Below are 9529 nucleotides of genomic sequence, written 5' to 3' on the forward strand. Positions count from 1 at the left end.
CCACTGAGCCAAACCGGTTAGGGCTAGGTGGTTTCTTCTTGCTGCTTTTATAATTCTCTCTGTCTTTGACTTTTTACAATTTAATTAATATGTGTCTAGGTATGGATTCTTGATTCAGTCTTATTGAAATCTATTAGGCTTCTTGAAAATGGACATACATTTTCTTCCCCAGTTTTGGGACTTTTTTAAGCAACAATTTAAGTAAGTTTTTTTGCCTCTTTTTTAAAATCTCTTCTCTTCCTCTCCCTTCTTCTCATCCTTGGAATCACATAATGCATATATTGATGGTGTCCCATTAGTCCTTTAGGCTTTCTTTACCACCTTTTTTTATTCATTCATTCATTCTTTTTTCTCCTCTAATTTTCAATGATCTGGATGAATTCAAGCCCATTGATTCTTTTTTCTTTTTGATCAAGTCTGATGTTTAACCCTTCCAGTGAATTTTTAAAATTCAGTTACTATATTCTCCAGTTCCAAATTTTCATTTGTTATTTTAAATATTTTCTATTTATTTGTTTATATTCTCATTTTGTTAATGCTTTGGGGGTTTTTTCTAAGCTTGTTGAATATCTTTATGAAAGTTATTTTGAATTATTTTAAAAATAATTCATAAACAGTCATGTGCCACATAAATACCTTTTGGTCAACAATTGACCACATATAAGATGGTGGTACCATAAGATTATAATGGACCTGGGCAATTCTTATCACCTGGTGACATCATAGCCATTGTAACATCATTGTGCAATACATTACTCGTATTTCTGTGATGATGCTGGTGTAAACCTACTTCCTGATGGTAGGTTCATGTACAGTACAAAATACTTGATAATGATAATAGACAGCTATGATATTGGTTTATATATTTACTGTGCTATACATTTTAATCATTATTTTACAGTGTACCCTTTCTAGCTAAAAAAAAAGTTTGCTGTAAAACAATAGCCTTTCACATCTCATACTTATAGTGTCTCTTGATTGCATCATTTCCTCTTGTGCTTGATTCAGTTTAGTGTTGTTTTGTATGGTAACATGCTGTACAGGTTTGTAGCCTGGGTTCAATAATCCGTACTATATATCCCACTTGTGTAGTAGGCTATACCATCTAGGTTTGAGTAAGTACACTCTGTGATATTTGCCCACTAACAACTTTGCCTAGCGCCACATTTCTTAGAATGTTTCCCTGTCATTAAGCGGCTCATGACAGCATGCATCTCAGTTTTGTTTGTTTTTTTTGAGTTGGTTTTTGGAGATTTATTTTGTTCATTTGAATAAAGTATGTTTTCTTGTTTCCTCATGTGTCTTGTAAATTTCTGTTGGGGTCTACATATTAAAAAAACACGCTACCACTCACAATCTGTATAGACTGGTTTCACCAATCTGGTTGGCTAGAGATAATGGGAGACTCTTGGACCTTTTCTGTGCATGTGTCTTTTCTGGACTCATGTGTGTAAATTCCCAGTTTGAGGATCTTATAAATTTGTGTTGGGGTCTACATATAAAAAAACACCCAAAAAACACGCTACCACTCACAATCTATATAGACTGGTTTCACCAATCTGGTTGGCTAGAGATAATGGGAGATTCTTGGACCTTTTCTGTGCATGTCTTCTCTGGACTCATGTGTGTAAATTCCCAGTTTGAGGAAATTATTGACTCCTTTCAGAAACTTGTAATCTCTTGCTCCCTCTGATGTCTGTCCATTGTATTGCAGATTTTCTGGAGCTGCTGCAAATCTCCCAGCTTTCTTTTGTTCCCTATAGTTTCTAATGCCAGGTCTCATCAGGGCTCCAAATTTGTGAGAAAGGAAATGGTCTCTCAGACAGCCCTTGAAAAGCCAAAATGTTGGACAAATGCTCCAGTTCTTTCCCATCCCAGGTAGAAGCTTGGAGTTAGGGGTTTTTCTTCTGCTTAGAATACTCTGAGTTGAGCCAGGGAGAAGGCCTATAATATCATCTTTATTTTCAGTGGCCCCCCCAACCTGGAACCCTTTCCTTTCAGCACTGAGACTCAAGCGAGACAGAAGCCAATGTCTCACGCAGCCCCTCAAAAATGTCAGACATTAACTGTACGGTCCAGTGTTTTTTAACCTCCTTGTGGAGAAGCCAGAAGCTTGGAGTTTCCTCCCAACCCCACTGCACTGTGCTGAGGGAATGTCAAGAATTTTCCTACCAATTCTGAAGCAACTGGTTTTACACTTTCTTAGGGTATATGTGCCTCTTAACTAAATGTTGGGTAACTCACAAAGAGAATTGGTTTCTATATTGTTGTTCAGTTGATCTCTCCAAGGGGGAAGGTGGACCTGGGGCTTCTTATTCCACCCTCTAACTGACATTACCTCTTCTTTTTCTAATTATAAATTTAGCACATTTTATCAATCACTTCTAAATAAGCATTTGATTAATATTTGGTACCACATATAAACTTAGTTACAGTTTTAAAAAATATTTAAAGTGCACTTATCATTTTGATATATTTTACATAATTTAATTTTCTGACAAACCCAAATTCATAAGAATATTTTATAATTTAATAAATTAATTTTTCTTTGACAATCTCTTACCGTATAATTATAATATTGACTGTACAAAATTTTGAAACTTAAATATTCATTATTCAATTACACATTGTAAATTTGGAATCCTAAGACTGATCAGTCAAATTTTCCTTATATTTCATCTAAATACTAAAAACCTATCTTTTAAAATTACTGTATCAATTTATAATTCTTCTGACAACTAAGAAATGAAAATTGATTATGTGTGACTCTTTAAGCAGTTGTTATCAGATATTTTTCTCAGCTATCCACCCAAAATGGAACCTGTTGCTTTATGGAACTGAGTAAACCTAGCATGATTTTGCTTGGCCTTAATGACATATGTTGTTTCCTATAGAATAACAATTTGGTTCTGTTATTGAGAGATTGGATATACTCTTAATTGTGTTTGACACTTTGTGGCTTCAAAATTAAGTTGCTCTGGTTCTGCTTCTCCTTCATCCTGTTGGCCAGAATTAGGGACACCAATTAGGGAGGATCTGTTCTTATAACTCATAGCATATTGAAGGCCAAGAGCAACTCCTGAATTTGATAACTTTCATCTGATGTCAGTGGGATGGTTTGGTAGCTCTGGGGTTTTCAATGGAAGCATTCATAACCTTCTTAGCTCTTTCTAGCACTTAAGAATCCCGAAGGCGTAGCCTCCCTTCCCTACTGCCTTTTCAGAAGCAGGTGGACCTCCCTCTTCCTCCAGATTCAGGTAGATAGAAAAATATCTCAGCATACTTTTATCTCCCTGCTGTTTCCTCATGAAAATTTCAGCTTACCATGAATGTCCCCACACCACATCACTGTTTCCTTTAATTTTTTTTTAAATGGATTTTTTTATATTTTATTGATTTTTTACAAGAGGAAGGGAGAGAGATAGAGAGTTAGAAACATCGATGAGAGAAAAACATCGATCAGCTGCCTCCTGCACGCCCCCTATTGGGGATGTGCCCACAACCAAGGTACATGCCCCTAACTGGAATCGAACCTGGGACCCTTCAGTCCGCAGGCCAATGCTCTATCCACTGAGCCAAACCGGTTCTCAGTGGTCAGCAAACTGCGGCTTGGGAGCCACATGCAGCTCTTTGGCCCCTTGAGTGTGGCTCTTCCTAAGCCTTAGGAGTACCCTAATTAAGTTAATAACAATGTACCTACCTATATATTTAAGTTTAAAAAATTTGGCTCTCAAAAGAAATTTCAATCGTTGTACTGTTGATATTTGGATCTGGTGACTAATGAGTTTGCCGACCACTGGGTTAGGGCATCCTTTAATTTTTTTTTACTTCAATTTTTTTTTCCCAGTATCAGAAAGTCTCGGTTGAAATGATCACTTTTCCTTAAAATTCTATTTGCCCTCTGTGTTGGTTAATTTTATGTCAACTATACTGGGCAAAGGGATGCCCAGATAGCTGGTAAACATTATTTCTGGATCTGTATGTGAGGGTCTTTCTGGCATAGATTAACATTTGAATGAGTAGACTGAGTATAAACCACCCTCACCAATGTGGGTGGGCATCATCTATTCTGTTGACAGCCTGAATAGGACAAAAAAGCCAAGCCCTTCTTTGCTTCTAGACCTTACTTGTCCATAAGGCTCACTAGAAGCACTAGCAAGGCCAGAAATACACCTTCACTGGCCTAACTCCAAAACATATTGACTCTCTAGCCCTGTATCATAATTTATTTCTCAGGGATCTTAATCACCTTCCATTCTACAAGATATCACACTGGTCCATGACATTGATTACATTATGTTAATTGGACCTAATGAATGAGAGTCTTATGTAATGACTACATAAAACTTATTGGTAAGGAATTTCCTTGTCAGAGGGTAGGAGATAAATTGAAGTAAAAGTAGGGTTCTTTTATATCAGTGGAATTTCTTGGGGTCCAGTGGAGGGGCATATTGAGATATCCCTTCTAAGGGAAAGGATAAGCTACTGCATCTGGCCCCTCTCACAACCAAGAAAGAGGCCCAATGCCTAGTGGCCTTCTTTGGATTTGGGGGGCAACATATTCCTCATTTGGATGTGATACTCTGACCTGTTCATCTAGTGACCGGAAAAGCTACTAGTTTTGAGTGAGGCTCAGAACAGGAGAAGGCTGTACAACTGGTCCAGGCTACTGTGAAAGCTGCTCTGCCTCTTGGGCCATATGATTCAGCAGATCCAATGGTGCTTGCAGTATCAGTGGCAAGCAGGGATGCAATTTTAAGCCTTTAGCAGGCCCCCATAAGTGATATGCAGTGCAGGCTTTTAGGATTCTGAAGAAATGCCCTACCATCATCTGCAGATCATTTGAGAAACAGCTTTTGGCCTGTTATTGGGCCTTTGTAGAGACTGAACACTTACCCATGGGCCCCCAAATTACCATGCAACCTGAGCTGGTCTTCATGAACTATGTGCTATCTGACCCAATAAGACATAAAACTGAACATGGCAACACTCAGTCATCAAATGGAAGTGGTATATATCTAATCAGACCTCAGAAGACCCTAAAGGCACAAGTAAGTTACATGAAGTGGCTCAAATGCCCATGGTCCTCACTCTTAGTACACTGCTTTCTGTTACCTGGCTTGCATGGGAGTGACCTACAATCAGTTGGCAGAGAAAGGGGAGGACTTAGGCCAGGTTTGCAGATGTTTCTACATGATACAGATGTTTCTACCTGAAAGTGAACCACTTTAGCCCCAAATCCTCTCTGGGACATCCCTGAAAGACTATGGTGAAGTGAAATAGTCCCAGTGGGCAAAACTTTGGGAAGTGCATCTGATTATGCACTTTTGCTCAGAAGAAAAGTTGACCAGATGTGCAAATACTATATACTGATTTATGAGCTGCAGCCAATGGTTTGACTGGATGGTTGAGGACTTAGAAGTAACATGATTGGAAAATTGGTGACAAAGAAATTTGGGGAGGAGATATGTGGATAGACGTCTCTGAAATGGAAAAATACATAAAGATATTTGTGTCTTACCAAAGGGTGACCTCAGCAGAGGAGGATTGAATAACCAAGAGTATCCATTCTCTGGATTCTAGTCAGCCCCTTTTTCTTTCCTTCCTTCTTTTTGTAATATTTATTTATTTATTTTTTAGTCAGCTCCTTTTTGGAGCACCCCTGTCATCACCCAATGGTGTCATACACCTATTGGCCATGGTGGCAGGGATGAAGGTTTATGAACGGACTCCAAAACATTGACTTCCACTCACCAAGACTGTTCTGACTATGGCCCTGGATAAGTGCCCACTCTGTCAGCGCCAGAGGTCAACACAAAGCCTCCAATATGGCGCCATTCCCCAGGTGATTAGCCAGCTAACTGGTGGCAGGTTAATTACATTGGACCACATCCAACCTAGAAGGGACAGAGTTTTGTTCTTACTCTGATGGACACTCTAGATATGGATTTTTCTTTCTTGCACACAATGCTTCTGCAAAGATTGTCATCCAAGGACTTATAGATGCCTTATCGACTGTCATGGTATCCCACCCAGCATACTTCTGATCAAGGAACTTATTTCACAGCAAAAGATGTACAGCAATAGGCTCGTGGTGTTGGAATGCATTGGTCTTACCATGTTTCCCATTATTCTAAAGCAGCTGTCTTAATAGAATGGCCTTTTAAAGACTCAGTGGTGCCCTGGATGGTTAAGAGTGTCGAATTGATATGCCAACGTGCATGTTTGATCCCCATTTAGGGCACATACAAGAAGCAATGCATTAATAAGTGGAACAACAAATCTCTCTCTCACTCTCTCTCTCTCTCTCTCTCTCTCTCAAATAAACAAATAAAAAATATTTTTAAAAGACTCACTTACAGTGCCAGCTAGTTGACAATAATTTGCAGAGCTGAGATAATGTTTTCCAAGTCCGTGTCTAATACATGGTGCTATTTCTCCCATAGCCAGGATTCATGGGTCCAAGAATCAAGGGATGGAAATGACAGCAATATCACTTACTATTACCTTTAGTAATCCACTAGCAAAACGTTTGCTTTCTGTTTTCATAACCGCATGCTCTGCTGGCCTAGAGATGTTAGTTCCAGAGAGAGAAATGCTTTCACAACGATATGCAACAATGAAAGTTAAGACTGTTATTAGCTTTAAGCTTCCCATGCCTCTGAATCAACAAGCATTTCAAGGAATTAAGGTTTTGGATGAGATAATTGATCCAAAATCCTAATTAAATTGGGAAACTATAACTTAATCCAAGAAGAATTAGAAATGGCCTAGACTCTGAGGAATGAAGGTTTGGGTCACCCCCCAGGTAAATAACTATTAACAATTGAGGTGCTTGCTAAAGGCCAAGAGAATACAGAATGGGTAGCAAAAAAAGATAGTTATAAGTACCAGCTATGACTATGTGACCAGTTACAGAAACAAGGGCTGTTATTATCATGAATATCCAGCCTCTCCCCCCCCCCCCCCCCCCCCGTTGACGTGTATAGCCTTAGCCAGGAATCAAGATTCAAGCAGGAAGGATGGTGAGATTCAAAGATGCAGAAAAATTTGCAATGGTGTTGGCAAAATTTGAAGACCTGAAAGCATAAGATGAGATTTTTTTAAAAAAATATATTTTATTGATTTTTTACAGAGAGGAAGGGAGAGAGATAGAGAGTTAGAAACATCGATGAGAGAGAAACATCGATCAGCTGCCTCCTGCACATCTCCTACTGGGGATGTGCCTGCAACCCAGGTACATGCCCTTGACCGGAATCGAACCTGGGACCCTTCAGTCCTCAGGCCGACGCTCTATCCACTGAGCCAAACCGGTTTCGGCATTATAAGATGAGATTTAAATAAAACTGACTTGTTTGGCTAGATTGGGGCATTTGAGGGGGATTGATTTAAGCTATAAACCTGCATGAGTTCAGGTGTAAGAGAAACAGAGATGATTGTAGTGTTAGTGCTTCGAGCATCAGAAACTGAATGGCATTGATCTCTGAAAAAGGAAAGTTTGGTGTGTGGAGATAACGTGTGGGTAATGAACAGCCTGGGCTCCGTGGTGTTTAGTATCAGTGGTGTTAAGCCATCCTGTTTGTGATAGTTTAAAAACAAGGTGAACTAGATGAAAAGGGAGTGTTCAGGGGGTTATCAGTGGATGTGCATTTTCCTAAACTCACAGTGTCTTGCTAGTGTGAACTTAAAAATAGTCTGTTGGTCGTCCTTCTCATTTTCATACTGTTTTGCTGCCCACCTGGAATCTCGGGTGCTTGTACAAAAGGGCTCAGGTCATGCTGGGCATTCCAAGAACCAGAGATTAATTGGATATTAAATATGGGTTTGGCTTGCATGTAGAGATGAGGAGATGCTCTTGTCCAAGTTTGGCATTTGCTTAGATGTTGAAGTCCCAATGTTTCAAACTCAGCTCAAAACCCTTTGGTGTGTTTTGAGTTTGTCTCTTGGCAAGGCATGATTTCCTGTTTCTAAGAAAAAAGACTCATGAGAGATCCTCCATAAAGCTTCTTGGACATCAAAACAACATTTTGATGAATTAATTGTAAATGAATCAGAAACATATGGATTCATTCTCTTGAGACACACATGTGTTTAAAAGGGAGGAGGTGGTGGTGGTTGCTCAGGGCTAAATGTGTTTTGGGTTTTATCAATTGCAAAATGCTTAGGGGGAAAAAGAGCAAAACAGGATAAATTGGAATCTCTTCCTTGTCTTTAAATAGACAGGCCCATTTACAATCTTATTTACTGCCACCTTAGTTGTTCCAGAAGAAATTTAGCAGTCATGACTAATCACAACCAGCCAGGCCTAGCAGTTTACAGGCGTACCATGGAGATTTTGTGGGTTTGGTTCCAGACCACCGCAATAAAGCAAATATCATAATAAAGTGAGTGACCCAAATTTCAGATTTCCCAGTGCATAGAAAATTTGTGTTTACATTATACTGTAGTTTATAGTGTATATTAGCATTATGTTGAAAAATAGATATACCTTAATTAATAAATATTTTACTGGTAAATAGAAAAAATGTGAACCACAATCTGAGCCTCCAGTCAGTCATAAACCTTTTGCTGGTGCAGGATCTTACTTTGATGTTGATGGCTGCTGACTAACCAGAGTGGTGGTTGGTAAAGGTTTGGATGGTTGTGGTAATTTCCTAAAATAATATAGCAATGAGGTTTGACTCATTGATTCACTCTTCCTTTCACAAATAATTTCTCTGTAGCATGTGATGCTATTTGATAGTTTTACCAATAGTATAACTTCTTTCACAATTGAACAAATTTCTCAAACCCTGTCACTGATTTATCAACTAAGTTTATGAAATATTCTAAAAGCATTGTTGTCATTTCAACAATCCTCACAGCATATTCACCAGTAGATTCCATCTTAAGAAACCACTTTCTTTGCTCATTCATAAGAAGGAACTCCTGATTAGTTTGCTTTATCTTGAGATATCAATAATTCAGTCACATTCTCAGGCTTCACTTCTAGTTCTAGTTCTCTTGCTATTTCCACCACATCTGCAGTTACATCCTCCACTCATATGTTGAACCCTTAAGAGTCATCCATGTGGGTGGGAATTGACTTCTTCCAAACTCTGTTACTGTTGCTATTTTGACCTCTCCTTATGGATCATGGGTATTTTTAATGGCATCTAGAATGGTGAATCCTTTCTGGAAAATTTTCACTTTGCCCAGATTCATTGGAGGATTCACCATATATATGGTGGCATATAGCCTTATAAAATATGTCTTAAATTAGGGGTGGGGAACGTCTGGCCCACAGACCATATAAAGCCCTCAAAATCATTTGGTCTGGCCTTGCCAAGGCATTAGGGCTGAGTTAATTAAATGTTTGAGAAAATATAGCAGACTAACTTTTAAGCTGATAATTTTGTATGGCTCACAAATATCCTATATAATAAAGAGCTAATATGCAAATGGTCATCATGCCCTCACGCTGTCGCTATAACTGCTCAGACACTCAACAATGGGGAGAGAGGAATGGGGACCAGCCAGCCTGTGACCC

At 38.9% G+C, this 9529-nt stretch overlaps 1 pseudogene; it reads right to left on the reverse strand.

The window, feature by feature from the left end:
* The window catches only part of LOC102245220, a 22477-nt pseudogene that overhangs the window by 9608 nt on the left and 3340 nt on the right, over window positions 1-9529 (reverse strand).

Source organism: Myotis brandtii, unplaced genomic scaffold, assembly GCF_000412655.1.
Source record: "Myotis brandtii unplaced genomic scaffold, ASM41265v1 scaffold94, whole genome shotgun sequence".
In the NCBI taxonomy this organism is placed as follows: Eukaryota; Metazoa; Chordata; class Mammalia; order Chiroptera; family Vespertilionidae; genus Myotis; species Myotis brandtii.